Source organism: Astatotilapia calliptera, chromosome 20 (genome assembly GCF_964374335.1).
Source record: "Astatotilapia calliptera chromosome 20, fAstCal68.1, whole genome shotgun sequence".
Taxonomy (NCBI): Eukaryota; Metazoa; Chordata; class Actinopteri; order Cichliformes; family Cichlidae; genus Astatotilapia; species Astatotilapia calliptera.
In genome coordinates this window covers 21,752,744-21,774,693 of record NC_137441.1, presented here as the reverse complement: position 1 = coordinate 21,774,693, position 21,950 = coordinate 21,752,744, and the positions used below count along the sequence as shown (strand labels likewise).

The following is a 21,950-nucleotide window of genomic DNA, read 5'->3' as shown; positions in this document are numbered from 1 at the left end:
TAAAAATTTTGAATGAGATTTTTAAAAAAAACCCCGAATTTAACCTGAAAACAAAAGTGCTGAACTGCTAAAAGCTGAAGGTTACACAGAAGAAGAAGTTGGAAAAAAGCTGAAAATGTTTTAATTGTAAATTAGAAAACCCTAAGAAATGAGAAAAGAACATTTAGAGTCAGAAAACATCTGAATGAATATTAAAAGGTCATATTCTTTGAATCACTGAATGACTCAAATGTGATCCCTCCACTTGGATCCACACAGTTTAAAAAGTATACATCTCTGAGCTTTGAAAGACAAGATGTTGGAAAGAGAACAACGATGGCGACGTTTTGAGGGTAAAATGATGGCTGTAACACTGTGGAGACAGCAGCAGTTGAAAGAGAAGTGTTTAAGATGAATCTTGGCAGAGTGAGAGAGAGAGCTCGTTAAGCAGGCAGGTGTGAGCCTGGTTGCTATAGTGACTGCACCCAATGGCTCCATACACACGTACACAGACATGCACCTCACTTTTGCTGCTTAAAATGAACAGAAAAGTCAGGCCGAAACAAATCGCTCCCAAATGAAAAGTAAAAGTCGTATTGACAAAATTCTTTCACCGTGAGCGACAGCAGCTTCTAGTCTACTGAATTCTCAGTTTTCATGCCTGTGGAGCTTATTATATGGACGTGGTGACAGTGGAAAGACACCATGCTCTTCTGATTTTCAAACGAACCTTCTGAGCCATTTTAACATTAGAGTCTATGGAAGAGTTGGAGGGAGGAGGCTGTGCATTGGTGACATTTATGAAAGAACCATAACACCTAGTACAATAGTAAACACATTGGATGAAAGAGGACAGCGATGGCTACGTTTTGAGGGTAAAATCATACCTGTAGAGCAAACGCTGCGGACACAGCAGCAGTTTTAAAAAAGATTTTAAGATTAATTTTTTTGCTCCTCTCACTCTAGCAGTTGAGCTGCCTCACTCTAGCCCCAACATTCCGTCCCATACACACCCATTATAAACTCTGAAACGGGTGAAAAAACATCATGAAACTTAAACTGGAACTGAAGAAAAAGTATAATAGATATTGAAAAGATAAATACAAGTTGAATAGTTGAATGTCTTGTCTTCGTTTTAAAGTTTGAATGGTGGCTCTATGTCAATGTATGTGGAAGTAGTAAGAGTTTAAAAATGAGTAAGTTGAATGAGGATTTGAAGGGTCTCCCCATTGAAATACATTATAAATTTTTGTTGAATAAAGTTGAATAAAATTAAAAATATAAATGTTAAAAATATGAAAAATAGAAGCAGTGTTGTCCAAAAGAATAGGAATCTAACGGTGTTTGAATGGTTTTTCTAAGTTGAACGGTTTTGAAGGAGTAGGCTTACAAAAAACGTACGGAAAAATAAAATATAACTAGAAAGTGCATTTTCTGAAGAAACTGCAGTGTGAATGCTTGAATCTGAATGTATGCATTGAAATGAAATAATTACTGAATTTAAGTTAAAAATTTTAAATGAGATTAAAAAAAAACCCGAATTTAACCTGAAAACAAAAGTGCTGAACTGCTAAAAGCTGAAGGTTACACAGAAGAAGAAGTTGGAAAAAAGCTGAAAATGTTTTAATTGTAAATTAGAAAAACCTAAGAAATGAGAAAAGAACATTTAGAGTCAGAAAACATCTGAAAGAATATTAAAAGGTCATATTCTTTGAATCACTGAATGACTAAAATGTGATCCCTCCACTTGGATCCACACAGTTTAAAAAGTTTAAATGTCTTAGCTTTGAAAGACAAGATGTTGGAAAGAGAACAACGATGGCGACGTTTTGAGGGTAAAATGATGGCTTTAACACTGTGGACACAGCAGCAGTTGAAAGAGAAGTGCTTAAGATGAATCTTGGCAGAGTGGCAGAGAGAGCTCGTTAAGCAGGCAGGTGTGAGCCTGGTTGCTATAGTGACCGCACCCAATGGCTCCATACACACGCACACAGACATGCACCTCACTTTTGCTGCTTAAAATGAACAGAAAAGTCAGGCCGAAACAAATCGCTCCCAAATGAAAAGTAAAAGTCGTATTGACAAAATTCTTTCACCGTGAGCGACAGCAATGTCTAGTCTACTGAATTCTCAGTTTTCATGCCTGTGGAGTTTATTATATGGACGTGGTGACAGTCTAAAGACACCATGCTCTTCTGATTTTCAAACGAACCTTCTGAGCCATTTTAACATTAGAGTCTATGGAAGAGTTGGAGGGAGGAGGCTGTGCATTGGTGACATTTATGAAAGAACCATAACACCTAGTACAATAGTAAACACATTGGATGAAAGAGGACAGCCATGGCTACGTTTTGAGGGTAAAATCATACCTGTAGAGCAAACGCTGCGGACACAGCAGCAGTTTTAAAAAAGATTTTAAGATTATTTTTTTTGCTCCTCTCACTCTAGCAGTTGAGCTGCCTCACTCTAGCCCCAACATTCCGTCCCATACACACCCATTATAAACTCTGAAACGGGTGAAAAAACATCATGAAACTTAAACTGGAACTGAAGAAAAAGTATAATAGATATTGAAAAGATAAATACAAGTTGAATAGTTGAATGTCTTGTCTTCGTTTTAAAGTTTGAATGGTGGCTCTATGTGAACGTATGTTGAAGTAGTAAGAGTTTAAAAATGAGTAAGTTGAATGAGAATTTGAAGGGTCTCCCCATTGAAATACATGGGAAATTTTTGTTGAATAAAGTTGAATAAAATTAAAAATATAAATGTTAAAAATGAGAAAAATACAAGCAACAGTGTCCAAAAGAATAGGAATCTAATGGTGTTTGAATGGTTTTTCTAAGTTGAACGGTTTTGAAGAAGTAGGCTTTCAAAAAACGTACGGAATAGATAATAATAAAATAGAATAATAAAGATTAGAAGAACAATACTGTGAATGCTTTTCAAGCATTCACACTAATAACTAGAAAGTGCATTTTCTGAAGAAACTGCAGTGTGAATGCTTGAATCTGAATGTATGCACTGAAATGAATTAATTGCTGAATTTTGAGTTAAAAATATTGAATGAGATTAAAAAAAAAACAAAAAAAACCCGAATTTAACCTGAAAACAAAGGTGCTGAACTGCTAAAAGCTGAAGGTTACACAGAAGAAGGAGTTGGAAAAAAACTGAAAATGTTTTAAATGTAAATTAGAAAACCCTAAGAAATGAGAAAAGAACATTTAGAGTCAGAAAACATCTGAATGAATATCAAAAGGTCATATTCTTTGAATCACTGAATGACCCAAATGTGATCCCTCCACTTTGATCCACACAGTTTAAAAAGTTTAAATGCCTGAGCTTTGAAAGACACGGTGTTGGAAAGAGAACAATAATGGCGACAATTTGAGGGTAAAATGATGGCTGTAACACTGTGGACACAGCAGCAGTTGAAAGAGAAGTGCTTAAGATGAATCTTGGCACAGTGGCAGGCAGAGCTCGTTAAGCAGGCAGGTGTGAGCCTGGTTGCTATAGTGACTGCACCCAATGGCTCCATACACACGTACACAGACATGCACCTCACTTTTGCTGCTTAAAATGAACAGAAAAGTCAGGCCCAAACAAATTCTTCCCAAATGAAAAGTACATGTCGTATTGACAAAATTCTTTCACCGTGAGCGACAGCCATGTCTAGTCTACCTAATTCTCAGTTTTCATGCCTGTGGAGTTTATTATATGGACGTGGTGACAGTGTAAAGACACCATGCTCTTCTGATTTTCAAACGAACCTTCTGAGCCATTTTAACATTAGAGTCTATGGAAGAGTTGGAGGGAGGAGGCTGTGCATTGGTGACATTTATGAAAGAACCATAACACCTAGTACAATAGTAAACACATTGGATGAAAGAGGACAGCCATGGCTACGTTTTGAGGGTAAAATCATACCTGTAGAGCAAACGCTGCGGACACAGCAGCAGTTTTAAAAAAGATTTTAAGATTAATTTTTTTGCTCCTCTCACTCTAGCAGTTGAGCTGTCTCACTCTAGCCCCAACATTCCGTCCCATACACACCCATTATAAACTCTGAAACGGGTGAAAAAACATCATGAAACTTAAACTGGAACTGAAGAAAAAGTATAATAGATATTGAAAAGATAAATACAAGTTGAATAGTTGAATGTCTTGTCTTCGTTTTAAAGTTTGAATGGTGGCTCTATGTCAATGTATGTGGAAGTAGTAAGAGTTTAAAAATGAGTAAGTTGAATGAGGATTTGAAGGGTCTCCCCATTGAAATACATTATAAATTTTTGTTGAATAAAGTTGAATAAAATTAAAAATATAAATGTTAAAAATATGAAAAATAGAAGCAGTGTTGTCCAAAAGAATAGGAATCTAACGGTGTTTGAATGGTTTTTCTAAGTTGAACGGTTTTGAAGTTATAGGATTACAAAAAACGTACGGAATACAGAATAAAATATAACTAGAAAGTGCATTTTCTGAAGAAACTGCAGTGTGAATGCTTGAATCTGAATGTATGCACTGAAATGAATTAATTACTGAATTTTGAGTTAAAAATATTGAATGAGATAAAAAAAAAAAAACCCGAATTTAACCTGAAAACAAAGGTGCTGAACTGCTAAAAGCTGAACGTTACACAGAAGAAGAAGTTGGAAAAAAACTGAAAATGTTTTAAATGTAAATTAGAAAACCCTAAGAAATGAGAAAAGAACATTTAGAGTCAGAAAACATCTGAATGAATATTAAAAGGTCATATTCTTTGAATCACTGAATGACTCAAATGTGATCCCTCCACTTTGATCCACACAGTTTAAAAAGTTTAAATGCCTGAGCTTTGAAAGACACGGTGTTGGAAAGAGAACAATAATGGCGACAATTTGAGGGTAAAATGATGGCTGTAACACTGTGGACACAGCAGCAGTTGAAAGAGAAGTGCTTAAGATGAATCTTGGCACAGTGGCAGGCAGAGCTCGTTAAGCAGGCAGGTGTGAGCCTGGTTGCTATAGTGACCGCACCCAATGGCTCCATACACACGTACACAGACATGCGCCTCACTTTTGCTGCTTAAAATGAACAGAAAAGTCAGGCCGAAACAAATCGCTCCCAAATGAAAAGTAAAAGTCGTATTGACAAAATTCTTTCACCGTGAGCGACAGCAATGTCTAGTCTACCTAATTCTCAGTTTTCATGCCTGTGGAGCTTATTATATGGACGTGGTGACAGTGGAAAGACACCATGCTCTTCTGATTTTCAAACGAACCTTCTGAGCCATTTTAACATTAGAGTCTATGGAAGAGTTGGAGGGAGGAGGCTGTGCATTGGTGACATTTATGAAAGAACCATAACACCTAGTACAATAGTAAACACATTGGATGAAAGAGGACAGCCATGGCTACGTTTTGAGGGTAAAATCATACCTGTAGAGCAAACGCTGCGGACACAGCAGCAGTTTTAAAAAAGATTTTAAGATTAATTTTTTTGCTCCTCTCACTCTAGCAGTTGAGCTCTCTCACTCTAGCCCGAACATTCCGTCCCATACACACCCATTATAAACTCTGAAACGGGTGAAAAGACATCATGAAACTTAAACTGGAACTGAAGAAAAAGTATAATAGATATTGAAAAGATAAATACAAGTTGAATAGTTGAATGTCTTGTCTTCGTTTTAAAGTTTGAATGGTGGCTCTATGTCAATGTATGTGGAAGTAGTAAGAGTTTAAAAATGAGTAAGTTGAATGAGGATTTGAAGGGTCTCCCCATTGAAATACATTATAAATTTTTGTTGAATAAAGTTGAATAAAATTAAAAATATAAATGTTAAAAATATGAAAAATAGAAGCAGTGTTGTCCAAAAGAATAGGAATCTAACGGTGTTTGAATGGTTTTTCTAAGTTGAACGGTTTTGAAGGAGTAGGCTTACAAAAAACGTACGGAATACAGAATAAAATATAATAATAATAAAGATTAGAATAACAATACTGTGAATGCTTTTCAAGCATTCACACTAATAACTAGAAAGTGCATTTTCTGAAGAAACTGCAGTGTGAATGCTTGAATCTGAATGTATGCACTGAAATGAATTAATTGCTGAATTTTGAGTTAAAAATATTGAATGAGATTTTAAAAAAAACAAACAAAAAAAACGAATTTAACCTGAAAACAAAAGTGCTGAACTGCTAAAAGCTGAAGGTTACACAGAAGAAGAAGTTGGAAAAAAGCTGAAAATGTTTTAATTGTAAATTAGAAAAACCTAAGAAATGAGAAAAGAACATTTAGAGTCAGAAAACATCTGAAAGAATATTAAAAGGTTATATTCTTTGAATCACTGAATGACTAAAATGTGATCCCTCCACTTGGACCCACACAGTTTAAAAAGTTTACATCTCTGAGCTTTGAAAGACAAGATGTTGGAAAAAGAACAACGATGGCGACGTTTTGAGGGTAAAATGATGGCTTTAACACTGTGGACACAGCAGCAGTTGAAAGAGAAGTGCTTAAGATGAATCTTGGCAGAGTGGCAGGCAGAGCTCGTTAAGCAGGCAGGTGTGAGCCTGGTTGCTATAGTGACCGCACCCAATGGCTCCATACACACGACACAGACATGCACCTCACTTTTGCTGCTTAAAATGAACAGAAAAGTCAGGCCGAAACAAATCGTTCCCATATGAAAAGTACAAGTCGTATTGACGAAATTCTTTCACCGTGAGCGACAGCAGCTTCTAGTCTACTGAATTCTCAGTTTTCATGCCTGTGGAGTTTATTATATGGACGTGGTGACAGTGTAAAAACACCATGCTCTTCTGATTTTGAAACCAACCTTCTGAGCCGTTTTAACATTAGAGTCTATGGAAGAGTTGGAGGGAGGAGGCTGTGCATTGGTGACATTTATGAAAGAACCATAACACCTAGGACAATAGTAAACACATTGGATGAAAGAGGACAGCCATGGCTACGTTTTGAGGGTAAAATCATACCTGTAGAGCAAACGCTGTGGACACAGCAGCAGTTTTAAAAAATATTTTAAGATTAATTTTTTTGCTCCTCTCACTCTAGCAGTTGAGCTGCCTCACTCTAGCCCCAACATTCCGTCCCATACACACCCATTATAAACTCTGAAACGGGTGAAAAAACATCATGAAACTTAAACTGGAACTGAAGAAAAAGTATAATAGATATTGAAAAGATAAATACAAGTTGAATAGTTGAATGTCTTGTCTTCGTTTTAAAGTTTGAATGGTGGCTCTATGTCAATGTATGTGGAAGTAGTAAGAGTTTAAAAATGAGTAAGTTGAATGAGGATTTGAAGGGTCTCCCCATTGAAATACATTATAAATTTTTGTTGAATAAAGTTGAATAAAATTAAAAATATAAATGTTAAAAATATGAAAAATAGAAGCAGTGTTGTCCAAAAGAATAGGAATCTAACGGTGTTTGAATGGTTTTTCTAAGTTGAACGGTTTTGAAGGAGTAGGCTTTCAAAAAACGTACGGAATAGATAATAATAATAAACTAGAAAGTGCATTTTCTGAAGAAACTGCAGTGTGAATGCTTGAATCTGAATGTATGCACTGAAATGAATTAATTGCTGAATTTTGAGTTAAAAATATTGAATGAGATTAAAAAAAAACAAAAAAAAAAACGAATTTAACCTGAAAACAAAGGTGCTGAACTGCTAAAAGCTGAAGGTTACACAGAAGAAGGAGTTGGAAAAAAACTGAAAATGTTTTAAATGTAAATTAGAAAACCCTAAGAAATGAGAAAAGAACATTCAGAGTCAGAAAACATCTGAATGAATATTAAAAGGTCATATTCTTTGAATCACTGAATGACTCAAATGTGATCCCTCCACTTTGATCCACACAGTTTAAAAAGTTTAAATGCCTGAGCTTTGAAAGATACGGTGTTGGAAAGAGAACAATAATGGCGACAATTTGAGGGTAAAATGATGGCTGTAACACTGTGGACACAGCAGCAGTTGAAAGAGAAGTGTTTAAGATGAATCTTGGCAGAGAGAGAGAGAGAGCTCGTTAAGCAGGCAGGTGTGAGCCTGGTTGCTATAGTGACCGCACCCAAGGGCTCCATACACACGTACACAGACATGCGCCTCACTTTTGCTGCTTAAAATGAACAGAAAAGTCAGGCCGAAACAAATCGTTCCCATATGAAAAGTACAAGTCGTATTGACAAAATTCTTTCACCGTGAGCGACAGCAATGTCTAGTCTACTGAATTCTCAGTTTTCATGCCTGTGGAGTTTATTGTATGGACGTGGTGACAGTGGAAAGACACCATGCTCTTCTGATTTTCAAAAGAACCTTCTGAGCCATTTTAACATTAGAGTCTATGGAAGAGTTGGAGGGAGGAGGCTGTGCATTGGTGACATTTATGAAAGAACCATAACACCTAGGACAATAGTAAACACATTGGATGAAAGAGGACAGCCATGGCTACGTTTTGATGGTAAAATCATACCTGTAGAGCAAACGCTGCGGACACAGCAGCAGTTTTAAAAAATATTTTAAGATTAATTTTTTTGCTCCTCTCACTCTAGCAGTTGAGCTGTCTCACTCTAGCCCCAACATTCCGTCCCATACACACCCATTATAAACTCTGAAACGGGTGAAAAAACATCATGAAACTTAAACTGGAACTGAAGACAAAGTATAATAGATATTGAAAAGATAAATACAAGTTGAATAGTTGAATATCTTGTCTTCGTTTTAAAGTTTGAATGGTGGCTCTATGTCAACGTATGTGGAAGTAGTAAGAGTTTAAAAATGAGTGAATTGAATGAGAATTTGAAGGGTCTCCCCATTGAAATACATGGGAAATTTTTGTTGAAAAAAGTTAAATAAAATTAAAAATATAAATGTTAAAAATGAGAAAAATAGAAGCACACCATTCCAAAAGAAGAGGAATCTAATGGTGTTTGAATGGTTTTTCTAAGTTGAACGGTTTTGAAGGAGATAGTCGGCGAAAAACGTACGGAATAGGAAAAAATAATAATAAAGACTAGAAAGTGCATTTTCTGAAGAAACTGCAGTGTGAATGCTTGAATCTGAATGTATGCACTGAAATGAATTAATTACTGAATTTTGAGTTAAAAATATTGAATGAGATAAAAAAAAACAAACCCGAATTTAACCTGAAAACAAAAGTGCTGAACTGCTAAAAGCTGAAGGTTACACAGAAGAAGGAGTTGGAAAAAAGCTGAAAATGTTTTAATTGTAAATTAGAAAAACCTAAGAAATGAAAAAAGAACATTTAGAGTCAGAAAACATCTGAAAGAATATTAAAAGGTCATATTCTTTGAATCACTGAATGACTAAAATGTGATCCCTCCACTTGGACCCACACAGTTTAAAAAGTTGACATCTCTGAGCTTTGAAAGACAAGATGTTGGAAAAAGAACAACGATGGCGACGTTTTGAGGGTAAAATGATGGCTTTAACACTGTGGACACAGCAGCAGTTGAAAGAGAAGTGCTTAAGATGAATTTTGGCAGAGTGGCAGAGAGAGCTCGTTAAGCAGGCAGGTGTGAGCCTGGTTGCTATAGTGACCGCACCCAATGGCTCCATACACACGCACACAGACATGCACCTCACTTTTGCTGCTTAAAATGAACAGAAAAGTCAGGCCGAAACAAATCGTTCCCAAATGAAAAGTAAAAGTCGTATTGACAAAATTCTTTCACCGTGAGCGACAGCAATGTCTAGTCTACCAAATTCTCAGTTTTCATGTCTGTGGAGTTTATTATATGGACGTGGTGACAGTGGAAAGACACCATGCTCTTCTGATTTTCAAACGAACCTTCTGAGCCATTTTAACATTAGAGTCTATGGAAGAGTTGGAGGGAGGAGGCTGTGCATTGGTGACATTTACGAAAGAACCATAACACCTAGGACAATAGTAAACACATTGGATGAAAGAGGACAGCCATGGCTACGTTTTGAGGGTAAAATCATACCTGTAGAGCAAACGCTGTGGACACAGCAGCAGTTTTAAAAAAGATTTTAAGATAAATTTTTTTGCTCCTCTCACTCTAGCAGTTGAGCTGTCTCACTCTAGCCCCAACATTCCGTCCCATACACACCCATTATAAACTCTGAAACGGGTGAAAAAACATCATGAAACTTAAACTGGAACTGAAGAAAAAGTATAATAGATATTGAAAAGATAAATACAAGTTGAATAGTTGAATGTCTTGTCTTCGTTTTAAAGTTTGAATGGTGGCTCTATGTGAACGTATGTTGAAGTAGTAAGAGTTTAAAAATGAGTAAGTTGAATGAGAATTTGAAGGGTCTCCCCATTGAAATACATGGGAAATTTTTGTTGAATAAAGTTGAATAAAATTAAAAATATAAATGTTAAAAATGAGAAAAGTAGAAGCACACCATTCCAAAAGAAGAGGAATCTAATGGTGTTTGAATGGTTTTTCTAAGTTGAACGGTTTTGAAGGAGATAGTCGGCGAAAAACGTACGGAATAGGAAAAAATAATAATAAAGATTAGAAGAACAATACTGTGAATGCTTTTCAAGCATTCACACTAATTAGAAGAACAATACTGTGAATGCTTTTCAAGCATTCACACTAATAAAGATTAGAATAACAATACTGTGAATGCTTTTCAAGCATTCACACTAAATAGAACTAGAAAGTGCATTTTCTGAAGAAACTGCAGTGTGAATGCTTGAATCTGAATGTATGCACTGAAATGAATTAATTGCTGAATTTTGAGTTAAAAATATTGAATGAGATTAAAAAAAAAAACCCGAATTTAACCTGAAAACAAAAGTGCTGAACTGCTAAAAGCTGAAGGTTACACAGAGAAGAAGTTGGAAAAAAGCTGAAAATGTTTTAATTGTAAATTAGAAAAACCTAAGAAATGAGAAAAGAACATTTAGAGTCAGAAAACATCTGAATGAATATTAAAAGGTCATATTCTTTGAATCACTGAATGACTAAAATGTGATCCCTCCACTTGGACCCACACAGTTTAAAAAGTTTACATCTCTGAGCTTTGAAAGACAAGATGTTGGAAAAAGAACAACGATGGCGACGTTTTGAGGGTAAAATGATGGCTTTAACACTGTGGACACAGCAGCAGTTGAAAGAGAAGTGTTTAAGATGAATCTTGGCAGAGAGAGAGAGAGAGCTCGTTAAGCAGGCAGGTGTGAGCCTGGTTGCTATAGTGACCGCACCCAATGGCTCCATACACACGTACACAGACATGCGCCTCACTTTTGCTGCTTAAAATGAACAGAAAAGTCAGGCCCAAACAAATCGCTCCCAAATGAAAAGTACATGTCGTATTGACAAAATTCTTTCACTGTGAGCGACAGCCATGTCTAGTCTACCTAATTCTCAGTTTTCATGCCTGTGGAGTTTATTATATGGACGTGGTGACAGTGGAAAGACACCATGCTCTTCTGATTTTCAAACGAACCTTCTGAGCCATTTTAACATTAGAGTCTATGGAAGAGTTGGAGGGAGGAGGCTGTGCATTGGTGACATTTATGAAAGAACCATAACACCTAGTACAATAGTAAACACATTGGATGAAAGAGGACAGCCATGGCTACGTTTTGAGGGTAAAATCATACCTGTAGAGCAAACGCTGCGGACACAGCAGCAGTTTTAAAAAAGATTTTAAGATTAATTTTTTTGCTCCTCTCACTCTAGCAGTTGAGCTGCCTCACTCTAGCCCCAACATTCCGTCCCATACACACCCATTATAAACTCTGAAACGGGTGAAAAAACATCATGAAACTTAAACTGGAACTGAAGAAAAAGTATAATAGATATTGAAAAGATAAATACAAGTTGAATAGTTGAATGTCTTGTCTTCGTTTTAAAGTTTGAATGGTGGCTCTATGTCAACGTATGTGGAAGTAGATACAGTTTAAAAATGAGTAAGTTGAATGAGAATTTGAAGGGTCTCCCCATTGAAATACATGGGAAATTTTTGTTGAAAAAAGTTGAATAAAATTAAAAATATAAATGTTATAAATGAGAAAAATAGAAGCAGTCATGTCCAAAAGAATAGGAATCTAATGGTGTTTGAATGGTTTTTCTAAGTTGAACGGTTTTGAAGGAGATAGAGTACAAAAAACGTACGGAATCCATAATAATAAAATATAATAAAATAGAATAAAGATTCGAAGAACAATACTGTGAATGCTTTTCAAGCATTCACACTAATAATAATAATAATAAAGATTAGAATAACAATACTGTGAATGCTTTTCAAGCATTCACACTAATAATAATAACTAGAAAGTGCATTTTCTGAAGAAACTGCAGTGTGAATGCTTGAATCTGAATGTATGGACTGAAATGAATTAATTGCTGAATTTTGAGTTAAAAATTTTGAATGAGATAAAAAACAAAACAAAAAAAAACCCCGAATTTAACCTGAAAACAAAGGTGCTGAACTGCTAAAAGCTGAAGGTTACACAGAAGAAGAAGTTGGAAAAAAACTGAAAATGTTTTAAATGTAAATTAGAAAACCCTAAGAAATGAGAAAAGAACATTTAGAGTCAGAAAACATCTGAATGAATATTAAAAGGTCATATTCTTTGAATCACTGAATGACTAAAATGTGATCCCTCCACTTTGATCCACACAGTTTAAAAAGTTTAAATGCCTGAGCTTTCAAAGATACGGTGTTGGAAAGAGAACAATAATGGCGACAATTTGAGGGTAAAATGATGGCTGTAACACTGTGGACACAGCAGCAGTTGAAAGAGAAGTGCTTAAGATGAATCTTGGTACAGTGGCAGGCAGAGCTCGTTAAGCAGGCAGGTGTGAGCCTGGTTGCTATAGTGACCGCACCCAATGGCTCCATACACACGTACACAGACATGCGCCTCACTTTTGCTGCTTAAAATGAACAGAAAAGTCAGGCCGAAACAAATCGCTCCCAAATGAAAAGTAAAAGTCGTATTGACAAAATTCTTTCACCGTGAGCGACAGCAATGTCTAGTCTACCTAATTCTCAGTTTTCATGCCTGTGGAGCTTATTATATGGACGTGGTGACAGTGTAAAGACACCATGCTCTTCTGATTTTCAAACGAACCTTCTGAGCCATTTTAACATTAGAGTCTATGGAAGAGTTGGAGGGAGGAGGCTGTGCATTGGTGACATTTATGAAAGAACCATAACACCTAGGACAATAGTAAACACATTGGATGAAAGAGGACAGCCATGGCTACGTTTTGAGGGTAAAATCATACCTGTAGAGCAAACGCTGCGGACACAGCAGCAGTTTTAAAAAAGATTTTAAGATTAATTTTTTTGCTCCTCTCACTCTAGCAGTTGAGCTGCCTCACTCTAGCCCCAACATTCCGTCCCATACACACCCATTATAAACTCTGAAACGGGTGAAAAAACATCATGAAACTTAAACTGGAACTGAAGAAAAAGTATAATAGATATTGAAAAGATAAATACAAGTTGAATAGTTGAATGTCTTGTCTTCGTTTTAAAGTTTGAATGGTGGCTCTATGTCAATGTATGTGGAAGTAGTAAGAGTTTAAAAATGAGTAAGTTGAATGAGGATTTGAAGGGTCTCCCCATTGAAATACATTATAAATTTTTGTTGAATAAAGTTGAATAAAATTAAAAATATAAATGTTAAAAATATGAAAAATAGAAGCAGTGTTGTCCAAAAGAATAGGAATCTAACGGTGTTTGAATGGTTTTTCTAAGTTGAACGGTTTTGAAGGAGTAGGCTTTGAAAAAACGTACGGAAAAATAAAATATAACTAGAAAAATTTGCATTTCCTGCGAAAATGCAGTGTGGATGCTTTAAAGCTGAAGCTGTATGCAAAAAGTAGCTGAAAAAGCTGAAAAGTTGCAGAAATTGTAAAAACTTTGCAGAAGCAAAAGAAGTTTGCTAAAATGGAATAACTTAGCAGAACTGCAATATCTTAGAGGAAACATAATACTTGGCAGAGATACAATAGCATAGCAGAATTTAGCAGAAATATTGTAACTTACCAGAAACATGATAACTTCTCAAAAATACAAGAATTTAGGAGAAATAGTATAAGATAACAGAAAGAATATATTTAGCCAAAAATACTTAAACATTACAGAAACACTATGATTTAGAAAAATAGTACAATAGAGCAGAAATATTGTGATTTACCAGAGACACTGTGATGAACTATGAATATTGTAATTTTAAATTAAGACTATGTTTTAGCACAAATATTATAATTTGGCAGAAATACTATAATTTAGCAGAAATACTATATTAAGCACAAATCCTATAAAAAGCAGAAATGGTATGATTAAGCATAAATACTACATTTAGTAGAAATACTTTGTTTTAGCACAAATCCCATAAAAAGCAGAAATACTGTACTAAGATTTAGTAGAAAAACTATAATTAATCAGAAATACTAAATTTAGCAGAAATACTATATTAAGCACAAATCCAATGAAAAGCAGAAATAATATGATTAAGCATAAATACTACATTTAGCAGAAATACTATATTAAACACAAAACTTATAAAAAGCAGAAATACTATATTAAGCACAAATCCTATAAAAGCAGAAATATTATATTAAGCACAAATCTTATAAAATAGCAGAAACAGTATGATTTAGCACAATAGTAATAACTTAAACAGAGAAACTGGAAAAGCAAAATGGACAGCTGAAAAAATGCTGAACATGCTGAGGGTCCCTCAAATATACTTGTTAAATGAAAAAAATTAGCAAAAAAATCTATAAGAAAACACACATGCACAGAGAGACACACACACAAGATCCAATTCAGTCAACCAGTCTAAATATATTGAATTTGAATCTTAGAATGAGATCATCCCATTAAAAGCCTTTCTCTCTCTCTCTCTCTCTCTGTCACACACACACACACACACACACACACACACACACACACACACACTCACACTCACATACACACAGAGAGAGAAGTGAGTTTCTAGGTCAGCCTGGGAGCTGCTGAATTTGAATCCACCAATCAGAGAGCCTGTGCACTCTTTCCCTCCAAAACAGGTGCATCCTTTTTACACACGCAGCACAGAGAGGCACAGGATCATTGCAGTCTATTTCTCATAATGACGACTCCCCTCAAACAAATGACCATAATTTCCTAACCGTAGGAGCTAGAACGGTCATTCTTACACCGTTTTGTTCAGAAGAGATGGGGGAATCTTCCAGTGTTGACAATTTATCATTAAAATATGAATTTTTAGAGATATATGACACGGATGACTTGTTGACTTAGAAGCCACGAATTCCCCAATATGCAAATTTGAATACCTGTAGCCCACATACATGATTGGCTGCCTGGGAAGCTGTGCAGGCCCTGATTTGTGGATTTGAATTCCTCAGCCCTCAGATATGATTGGCTGGCTTAGAAGCCATGAAGGCCCCAATATGCAAATTTGAATGCCTCAGGACACATATATGATTGGCTGGGAAACCGTGCAGGACCTGATTTGAAAATTTGAATGTCTAAGTCCTCACAGAGGATTGGCTGCCTGGGGACTTGGCAGAAATATATAGAAATAGTATGATTAAGCATAAATACTACATTTAGTAGAAATACTATGTTTTAGCACAAATCCTATAAAAAGCAGAAATACTGTACTATGATTTAGTAGAAAAACTATAATTAATCAGAAATACTATATTTGGCAGAAATACTATATTTTGCACAAATCTTATGAAATAGCAGAAACAGTATGATTTAGCACAATAGTAATAACTTAAACAGAAAAACTGGAAAAGCAAAATGGACAGCTGAAAAAATGCTGAACATGCTGAGGGTCCCTCAAATATACTTGTTAAATGAAAAAATCAGCAAAAAAATGCACAGGGAGAGAGAAGTAAGTTTCTAGGTCAGCCTGGGAGCTGCTGAATTTGAATCCACCAATCAGAGAGCCTGTGTACTTTTTCCCGCCAAAACAGGTGCATCTTTTTACACACGCAGCAGAGAGAGGCACAGGATTATTGCAGCCTATTTCTCATAGTGACGACTCCCCTCAAACAAATGACCATAATTTCCAAACCGTAGGGGCTAGAGCGGTCATTCTTACACCGTTTTGTTCAGAAGAGATGGGGGAATCTTCCAGTGTTGACAATTTATCATTAAAATGTGAATTTTTAGAGATATACGACATGGATGACTTGTTGACTTAGAAGCCACGAATTCCCCCAATATGCAAATTTGAATGCCTGAGGCCACATATATGATTGGCTGCCTGGGAAGCCGTGCAGGCCCTGATTTGAAAATTTGAATTCCTCAGTCCTCACAGAGGATTGGCTGCCTGGGGACCTGGCAGAAATATATAGAAATACTATGATTAAGCATAAATGCTACATTTAGTAGAAATACTATGTTTTAGCACAAATACTATAAAAAGCAGAAATACTATAATTTAGCAGAAATACTATATTAAGCACAAATCCTATAAAAAGCAGAAATAGGATGATTAAGCATAAACACTACATTTAGTAGAAATACTATGTTTGAGCAAAAATCCTATAAAAAGCAGAAATACTATATTAGGCACAAATCCCATAAAAAGCAGAAATAGTATGATTAAGCATAAATACTACATTTAGTAGAAATACTATGTTTTAGCACAAATAGTATAAAAAGCAGAAATATTGTAATTTAGCAGAAATACTATATTAGGCACAAATCTTATAAAATAGCAGAAATAGTATTATTTAGCACAATAGTAATAAGTTAAACAGAAAAATTGGAAAAGCAAAATGGACAGCTGAAAAAATGCTGAACATGCTGAGGGTCCCTCAAATATACTTGTTAAATGAAAAAATCAGCAAAAAAATGCACAGGGAGAGAGAAGTAAGTTTCTAGGTCAGCCTGGGAGCTGCTGAATTTGAATCCACCAATCAGAGAGCCTGTGTACTTTTTCCCGCCAAAACATGTGCCTCTTTTTACACACTCAGCACAGAGAGGCACAGGATTATTGCAGCCTATTTCTCATAGTGAGGACTCCCCTCAAACAAATGAAAATAATTTCCTAACCGTAGGGGCTAGAGCGGTCATTCTTACACCGTTTTGTTCAGAAGAGATGGGGGAATCTTCCAGTGTTTACAATTTATCATTAAAATATGAATTATTAAAGATATTTGACTTCTAATGCACCATAACTGAGTAGAGCGAAGCAAAAACTGCCTTGACTTGCCCTCAAACAACGCTTTCTAACTCTAAATCTATTTGGAGTATCGATATCATTCTTTCACCGTAAGAGACAGCAGGCTTTGGTGAACAATCATGGAAATTTTCAGGTCTCTGTGGAAATCCAACAAAAAGTTATGACGAGAGAAAAAAGTGGTTCATTTCCACAGTTTGAAATCTGAAGAAATCTGAGCGAAGGACAAATTTCCTACCCTCAAACAAGTCCAACTCATTTCAGAACGGTAATAGGTGAGAAAATAATTCTTGAATTGTGAGCGTCACGAGTGTCTGAAGATATGCCGGGACAAGCCTCATGTCTTAACTTTGCTTCGTTAAGGAGATATGACGATTCGAATATGCCTCTCATTACAGAAATGCAGCGGTGATTTTGAACAAACTCTCCATTGACTTTATATGGAGAGTTTTCTGACCTTGTGTTAGTCTGAGGAGATTTGCCAAAATTATATAAATCCCACAACAATGATGGTGACATTTTCTGAAAGCCAGCAAAAATACCTACGTTTTGATGTATAATTTGTGGAAGTTGAGTGAAAATTGAGCAAGTAGCAGGAAGTTGTTCGGACATGAAGTGAAAATTGCAAAACCTTCAGTGGCACACTGGAAGCCAAGAGCATAGCAACCATAACAACACATGTATTTTGTGAAAAATCACAATTTTGCAACTCAAAACTTTAAGAGGCATAAAAGTAAAACAGTAAAAGATTTGAAAAAGCTGAATCATACCTGAATAGCCCAATAATTTGTGAACATTTTAAAATTTGAATGGTTGTTCTAGGTGAAAGTATGAGGAAGTAGTTAAGTTTCAAAAACAAGCAAATTTTAGCAGAATTGCTGAAGTTTCCCATTCATTTCAATGGGACAAATTAAAGGAAAAAAGCTTAATATTTTAAAAAGTATAATAGCAAAAAAATAGCAAAAGTCATAGCCGGAAAGAGCAAAAATAGCAGAATAGTTTAAAATTTGAACGGTGAAAATCGGCTGAAAATTGTGGAAGTAGTTCTACGGCGAAAAGTGTACGGAAGCAACTTGAAGAATAATAATAATAATAAAGAATAAAGAGAAACAGGAACTCAATAGTGTGGATGCTTAAAGCATCCACACAATAACTAGAAAGTGCATTTTCTGAAGAAACTGCAGTGTGAATGCTTGAATCTGAATGTATGCACTGAAATGAATTAATTGCTGAATTTTGAGTTAAAAATATTGAATGAGATTAAAAAAAAACAAAAAAAAACAAAACGAATTTAACCTGAAAACAAAGGTGCTGAACTGCTAAAAGCTGAAGGTTACACAGAAGAAGGAGTTGGAAAAAAACTGAAAATGTTTTAAATGTAAATTAGAAAAACCTAAGAAATGAGAAAAGAACATTTAGAGTCAGAAAACATCTGAAAGAATATTAAAAGGTCATATTCTTTGAATCACTGAATGACTCAAATGTGATCCCTCCACTTTGATCCACACAGTTTAAAAAGTTTACATCTCTGAGCTTTGAAAGACAAGATGTTGGAAAAAGAACAACGATGGCGACGTTTTGAGGGTAAAATGATGGCTGTGACACTGTGGACACAGCAGCAGTTGAAAGAGAAGTGTTTAATATGAATCTTGGCACAGTGGCAGGCAGAGCTCGTTAAGCAGGCAGGTGTGAGCCTGGTTGCTATAGTGACTGCACCCAATGGCTCCATACACACGACACAGACATGCACCTCACTTTTGCTGCTTAAAATGAACAGAAAAGTCAGGCCGAAACAAATCGTTCCCAAATTAAAAGTACAAGTCGTATTGACAAAATTCTTTCACCGTGAGCGACAGCAGCTTCTAGTCTACCGAATTCTCAGTTTTCATGCCTGTGGAGTTTATTATATGGACGTGGTGACAGTGGAAAGACACCATGCTCTTCTGATTTTCAAACGAACCTTCTGAGCCATTTTAACATTAGAGTCTATGGAAGAGTTGGAGGGAGGAGGCTGTGCATTGGTGACATTTATGAAAGAACCATAACACCTAGTACAATAGTAAACACATTGGATGAAAGAGGACCGCCATGGCTACGTTTTGAGGGTAAAATCATACCTGTAGAGCAAACGCTGTGGACACAGCAGCAGTTTTAAAAAAGATTTTAAGATTAATTTTTTTGCTCCTCTCACTCTAGCAGTTGAGCTGTCTCACTCTAGCCCCAACATTCCGTCCCATACACACCCATTATAAACTCTGAAACGGGTGAAAAAACATCATGAAACTTAAACTGGAACTGAAGAAAAAGTATAATAGATATTGAAAAGATAAATGCAAGTTGAATAGTTGAATGTCTTGTCTTCGTTTTAAAGTTTGAATGGTGGCTCTATGTCAATGTATGTGGAAGTAGTAAGAGTTTAAAAATGAGTAAGTTGAATGAGGATTTGAAGGGTCTCCCCATTGAAATACATTATAAATTTTTGTTGAATAAAGTTGAATAAAATTAAAAATATAAATGTTAAAAATATGAAAAATGGAAGCAGTGTTGTCCAAAAGAATAGGAATCTAACGGTGTTGGAATGGTTTTTCTAAGTTGAACGGTTTTGAAGGAGTAGGATTACAAAAAACGTACGGAATACAGAATAAAATATAATAATAATAATAATAATAAAGATTACAACAACAATACTGTGAATGCTTTTCAAGCATTCACACTAATAACTAGAAAGTGCATTTTCTGAAGAAACTGCAGTGTGAATGCTTGAATCTGAATGTATGCACTGAAATGAATTAATTGCTGAATTTTGAGTTAAAAATATTGAATGAGATAAAAAAAAACAAAAAAAAAAAACGAATTTAACCTGAAAACAAAGGTGCTGAACTGCTAAAAGCTGAAGGTTACACAGAAGATGGAGTTGGAAAAAAACTGAAAATGTTTTAAATGTAAATTAGAAAACCCTAAGAAATGAGAAAAGAACATTTAGAGTCAGAAAACATCTGAATGAATATTAAAAGGTCATATTCTTTGAATCACTGAATGACTCAAATGTGATCCCTCCACTTTGATCCACACAGTTTAAAAAGTTTAAATGCCTGAGCTTTGAAAGATACGGTGTTGGAAAGAGAACAATAATGGCGACAATTTGAGGGTAAAATGATGGCTTTAACACTGTGGACACAGCAGCAGTTGAAAGAGAAGTGCTTAAGATGAATCTTGGTACAGTGGCAGGCAGAGCTCGTTAAGCAGGCAGGTGTGAGCCTGGTTGCTATAGTGACCGCACCCAATGGCTCCATACACACGTACACAGACATGCGCCTCACTTTTGCTGCTTAAAATGAACAGAAAAGTCAGGCCGAAACAAATCGTTCCCAAATGAAAAGTAAAAGTCGTATTGACAAAATTCTTTCACCGTGAGCGACAGCAGCTTCTAGTCTACTGAATTCTCAGTTTTCATGCCTGTAGAGTTTATTATATGGACGTGGTGACAGTGGAAAGACACCATGCTCTTCTGATTTTCAAACGAACCTTCTGAGCCATTTTAACATTAGAGTCTATGGAAGAGTTGGAGGGAGGAGGCTGTGCATTGGTGACATTTACGAAAGAACCATAACACCTAGGACAATAGTAAACACATTGGATGAAAGAGGACAGCCATGGCTACGTTTTGAGGGTAAAATCATACCTGTAGAGCAAACGCTGCGGACACAGCAGCAGTTTTAAAAAAGATTTTAAGATTAATTTTTTTGCTCCTCTCACTCTAGCAGTTGAGCTGCCTCACTCTAGCCCCAACATTCCGTCCCATACACACCCATTATAAACTCTGAAACGGGTGAAAAAACATCATGAAACTTAAACTGGAACTGAAGAAAAAGTATAATAGATATTGAAAAGATAAATACAAGTTGAATAGTTGAATGTCTTGTCTTTGTTTTAAAGTTTGAATGGTGGCTCTATGTGAACGTATGTTGAAGTAGTAAGAGTTTAAAAATGAGTAAGTTGAATGAGAATTTGAAGGGTCTCCCCATTGAAATACATGGGAAATTTTTTTTGAATAAAGTTGAATAAAATTAAAAATATAAATGTTAAAAATGAGAAAAGTAGAAGCACACCATTCCAAAAGAAGAGGAATCTAATGGTGTTTGAATGGTTTTTCTAAGTTGAACGGTTTTGAAGGAGATAGTCGGCGAAAAACGTACGGAATAGAAAATAATAATAAAGATTAGAAGAACAATACTGTGAATGCTTTTCAAGCATTCACACTAATAATAATAATAATAAAGATTCGAATAACAATACTGTGAATGCTTTTCAAGCATTCACACTAATAAAGATTCGAATAACAATACTGTGAATGCTTTTCAAGCATTCACACTAATCAAAAAAATGTCACGGTCCTGGGTCTTCAACTCTTACTCATTCCTTTGGATTTATGAAATGTTTACATTCAAGTTTTATATTAGTTAATGTTGAGTTTAGTATTCTCTAGCGCACCTGAGTTTGTTATTTCTAGTTCAAGGTTCTTGTTTTGTTACGTTAGTTCCCTTTCGTGTCCAGTCTGTTCCTAGTCTCATCTCTGTTTCTTGTCATCAGCGTCTCCTGTTGTAGTCTGTTTAGTCTCCATGCTTTGTTATCCTTTCTGTCTCCCTGCTCATGACCCCGTGTCTGTCTGCTTTCACTGTCTAATCAATCTAACACATCTGTAGTCCTGTCCCTGTATTTAGCCCTTCCTGTTCCCATAATCTTCTGTGTTTCATCGTTTTGTCTCCCCAGTCAGTCATATATCCATGTTTGTTTATCCCCAGTCCCTGTGT

At 35.7% G+C, this 21,950-nt stretch overlaps 1 protein-coding gene across 2 annotated transcripts in view; it reads right to left on the bottom strand.

The window, feature by feature from the left end:
• lamb2 (laminin, beta 2 (laminin S)) overlaps positions 1–21,950 on the bottom strand; it is a 65,290-nt gene that overhangs the window by 5,696 nt on the left and 37,644 nt on the right. The gene's annotated exons all lie outside the window — the stretch shown is intronic.